This window comes from Callionymus lyra, chromosome 14 (assembly GCF_982586985.1).
Source record: "Callionymus lyra chromosome 14, fCalLyr1.hap1.1, whole genome shotgun sequence".
NCBI classification, from domain to species: domain Eukaryota; kingdom Metazoa; phylum Chordata; class Actinopteri; order Syngnathiformes; family Callionymidae; genus Callionymus; species Callionymus lyra.
In genome coordinates this window covers 8,718,924-8,724,163 of record NC_141831.1, presented here as the reverse complement: position 1 = coordinate 8,724,163, position 5,240 = coordinate 8,718,924, and positions in this window count along the sequence as shown.

Genomic DNA, 5,240 nt, shown 5'->3' with positions numbered 1-5,240 from the left:
AGTAGTAGAAGTAGTAGTAGAAGAAGTAGTATAAGTAGTAGAAGAAGTAGTAGAATAAGTAGTATAAGTAATAGTAGAATAAGTAGTAGAAGTAGTAGTAGAAGAAGTGGTAGAACTAGTAATATAAGTAGTAGTAGAGGAAGTAGTAGAAGAAGTAGTAGAACTAGTAGAAGAAGTAGTAGAAGTGGTAGTAGAAGAAGTAGTAGAAGTAGTAGTAGAAGAAGTAGTAGAAGTTGTAGAAGAAGTAGTAGAAGTAGTAGTAGAAGAAGTAGTAGAAGAAGTAGGAGTAGAAGAAGTAGTAGGAGTAGTATTTGAAGAAGTAGTAGAAAAAGTAGTAGAAGAAGTAGTAAAAGTAGTAGTAGAAGAAGAAGTAGTAGAACTAGTAGCAGAAGTAGTAGTGGAGGAAGTAGTAGAAGTGGTAGTAGAGGAAGTAGTAGAAGAAGTAGTAGAAGAAGTAGTGAAAGTAGTAGTAGAAGTAGTAGTAGAAGAAATAGTAGAAGAAGTAATATAATTAGTAGTAGAAGTGGTAGAATAAGTAGTAGAAGAAGTAGTGAAAAGTGTACACTGTAGAATTTTACACATTATTTTATTTTAAATGTGCGGATTCTTTTAACCCTTTTGTAATGTCAGGGTCAATGTGACCCGAACATGATATATCTTTTGTATTATCCTGCCCACAAGTTGTTTTTCAACCTTTATGTACATATTTCTAGTTAATCTATCGAAATGAGATTTTATATAAATGGAAACATTATCAAACACATTTGTATTATAATTATTTTACCATTTAAAGTGTGGCTTGGGGGCCAGAAGGAGCCATCGCACTGGCCTTGGCCCTGGCTCTTGACAAAGATAATGTAACGGAAAAAGCGTAATGAATATACTTCTTATTTTCCACTCGTTTGTGAATAAAAAAACTTATTTTTCACGTCTCTATATTTTCTTTAGCAACCTGCCTACATCCTATAAAACATTTTGTTTTTTATTTTTATTTCAACTATCATGCACAAATATTGTCATTGTTTAAAATATATATATTTTTTTTAAACACAGTTTATTCTTATTATTCCACCTTATTAAGTGTTGCATTTCCTCTTGTTGAATCCTATAAAACCTTTTTTTTTTCACTTAAGTCATAAAATATATATTTTATATATATTTATTTGTGTCGCTTTTCCCAGTTTCAAATGATTAGAAAACATAATTGTGTAATCATTTATTTTAAACATTGTGATTCTCTTAAAAACATGATATATTCTTGTATTTTGTAACTATTTCACCTTATTAGCTCTTCTTCCAAGGCTTTGGGAGGAAACCAGAGTTCTTAAAAAAAAACGAAAAAAATATTGTGAGAAGATGAAGGTGCGTCGCTAACTATCAATGAAGGACAAGAAAGCTTTCGATTGGACGACGGTCACAGGTGGGTCGTCCAGAATAAAGAGGTTGTTTCAAAAATGATTCCGAAGGGTTTTTCTTGTCCGGCAGTAAAACGCCTCATTGGTGGCGGCGAGCGGTCACCTACAGTGAAGCATCATTAGCTCCGGCGCTAAAATATATAGTCGGAGCGAGACGTTAACTCGCCGGAGCGAGGGGAGCGAGCGTCCTCGCGACGGGGCTTTAAACGTATAGACGGAAGGTTTACTGTGTCGTGTCCATACACCAGTCTCTCCGAGTTAAAGGACGCCCGGCGAAGGCGTAACCGCGGGAGATAATGATCGGTCGAGTCTCAAGCGGCGCCGCTAGCAGCGTGAGGCGGACGAGTTTGGAAGTCGCGTAACAACTTAACGCAGGTGGTGAGTTCGATCCTGTTTTCACCGACATCTGAACGAACACTGAACTATATCCCAGGATTTACACCAAGATTAAAGTCATACATGTTGAGTATATTTATAATTAAATTGTTCTTTAAACTACATGTACTGGCATCAGAATTCTTATTAAAGCAACATAACATTTTCACGTTACTACATTTCATATTAACTGTCATTCTTAAATAGTAGGGATGAGTTGAAAGGAAGATAAAACTGATAGAACAAGAGCCTTTATCTCATTTTCTAAAAACTAATTTACACGCAGCGAATGTGAAATGAAGAATATTCATAATTGCAGTGGCACGTTTTCGACACTAGGGGTAGCCAGAAACCCTTTTTAAATTCCACAGGTTGGGCCTTTTAAACGAGAGCTAATAAAATGGTGTTATTTCACTATTTTTGAATACATTTCAAACTATTTTCTTTTTGTACAATGATTAGTTCTTAAAAAACATATTTATCTCTAACACAGAAAATACTTTTTAAATATGACAGATTCTTTTTTATTTGTTAAAAAAAAAACAACCAAGGTTTAAAATATTAAGTATTATCAAGATTTCACTCATACATATTGCATAAATGTATATTTAGATTAATTTATACTTATTAATATTTATTTTATATTCTATTTAATACCATGTATAGGCATCATATTCAGTATTCAGTAGTCATTCAGTAGTCATATCAGTCGGAAAAACTGAAGATAAAATATAAATATGATAAACTGATAGAGCCTAAAGTAAAATGAAGAATATTCACAATTGCAGTGACACTTTTTCGACACTAGGGGTAGCCAGAAACCCTTTTGAAATTCTACAAGGTGGGGCCTTTAACCGAGAGCTAGTTAAATTGTGTTATTTCATTCTATTTTAATATCTTTTAAACTATATTTTGTTTCGCAAAGTGAGTAGTAGTTCTTATCAAAAACATTTATCTCTAAACAGAATTTTTATTTTAAAAATGATTGATTTTAAATTAAAAATAACTTAATATGATTCATTTTTAACATTTAGAAACAAATACAATAATGTTCACTGAACCTGAGATTCCACGACTCTCCTTGTGAGGCCCCTAAGAGGATTTATCCGTGACAGGAATCACATTGATTTTTCATTTGAACGAGCGAGACATTGTCTTACACTCACGGTGATTTAAGAGGCCTATCCTTCCCCCTGTTATCCCGACAGCCTCCAACAGAGGGCGCTGTTTAGTCCCCCATGATATTCAACAATAAACCAAAACTGAACTTGAAATGGAATTTTCTGATCATAAAATCCAACCTATTTTTTGAAAAACTTTTTGAGGAGGTGGATGAAAGGATCTCGCATGGGATCGTCGCCCACGCCGGTAGTTGTGACCACGACCCCCCCCCCCCCCCCACACCAACCAACCAACCAACCCCACCCCCCTAAACACACGCAAAACACCATCCACCAACCAGCGCCCGGCGTGACGTCACACTGCAGTTCTTCCCGAGCTCCACTGGATGACAGTGGCAGGTTGTCGGTATCACATCCGTCTCGATGGTCATCATTGTGTTTGTGTTGCGACGGGTGTATTGAGGAGGTGGAAGGGGGGGTTGGTTGGGGGTTGATGGAGGCTTGTGGGTAAAATTGCAAATGAGAGGAAATTGTTTTGAGTCACAGCAGATTTGGTGGAGTGAGATAAGGGCTGATGACGGTGGCGCCGTGATTAGGATTAGAGTCGAAAGAGTAGAAAGTGGGTGGGGGTCTGCGCTCGGAAGGATATTTTTGGGGAACAGGGGGGGGGGGGGGGATTTGCATGCACACTGTCACTGTTCTGGGGTGTGTCGGGTTTTTTTGTTGTTTTTTTTTTTCGTCTGCTGGGGGGAAGATTGACGGTAATGGCGGAAAAAAAGAGAGCAGGCAGGGGGCAGCGCAGGTGACAATGAAAGAAGAAGAAGCAAGAATGGAGGTGGATTTAAAAAAAAAAAAAGAGGTTTATTAGGAGAGGAAGACGACGGCGGCGAGGGCGGCGCTCCACGTCTGCTCCAGCTGATAATGACGACGATTAGAAGTAGCGCGTAGTGGCGGCTTTTCGTTAAAAAAAAGAAAAAGCCTCCGCACGTGACGCCCGCACGTCACCGATTATCACTCGCCGGACACATTTAGGCGTGTTTGTGCGAGACACAATGAGGCGAAAAAAAAACCCAGAGAGGAGATGCAAGAGAGAAGCTTTCGTCATCCCGGGGTTTAAAAATAAACTTTTTTTTTTCAAAACCGTTGGTCCGAGGGAACATGAGATGCAATTTTCAAACCATAAAATCACAAGTTTTTTTTTTCTTGTGAAGGGTTGTGTGATGAGTCATAGAGAAGAAGAAGAAAAAAAAAACTTCTCCTGTGATGTCACATGGCTAAAAATATAGTTTTGCTCTTTCAAGTTTTTTTTTTTTTTTAAAAAGGCTAAAAAAAGCTCCACCAGTCACGATGAGAACACATTATAACTTGTTTTTAAAATAGTCTTTCTAATGCCACGGACGGACGTTCTCGAAATGCCACAAAACCCTGATTTGTCTCGCATGACTCATCCTGGCGCCCCGAAAAAAAAAACAAAACAATGCGTCACAGGCCCCCCATTTGAAAGTAGCATCCTCGCCCCACGATAAGACGGGGGGTCCTGGAGGAACGGGTCTCATGCCACCCTTTGCACAGGACCCGTCCGTGAGTCACCCTCAGGAAGCTCAGCTGGGGCCATTAAACATGACTTTTAAAAGGGCTTTTTTGTGGGACACACGATGGGGCTTGAGTGTGAAATTATCTTCGGTAATTTCATACTCCGGGAAATGATTCCGTCCCCGTTGACTCATACGAGGGTTCGCTGACCCGCCGCCGACGTCACTCGCTTTTTCATGTGGGGAAGTGAAAACTCCGGAAGTTTCTCCGTGAAACTCACAGACATTTTTTAATGCAACGTTGCGTCACCGGAAACCAGACGATCGACCAAACTTATCTGGTCTCTGACCTGAATTGAAGCTAACGGAGAGTTAGCAAAAGTAAGTTTGCACAGAGGTGACGTGACATCGGAGGATTATTGCCTCAGTACTTTTTGAAATGAATGTAAACACCAACTCTTCTCTTAGTAATGCCGTGTCTCAAATAGTGCACTTCTCTAAGTGCACTGCTCTACAGTACACTGTGGAACGATCTTCCTCTCTCTTTGCGCTTGATGGATCTACTGACTCCTTTAAGAAACATCTTAAGACGTTTCTATTTGTTCAGGCTTTTCCTTGATTTTCTGGAACTCCTGTGTTGTTCTGAGTATTATCTTGATCTTTAAAGTATGTACTTTTTTGAGTATTGTTTTGATTGTTTAAGCGCTTTGTGACCCTGGTCTCGAAAAGCGCTATATAAATAAATATTACTTACTTACTTACTTACTGTAAGACAGTGCAGTGTAAAACAGTTTATT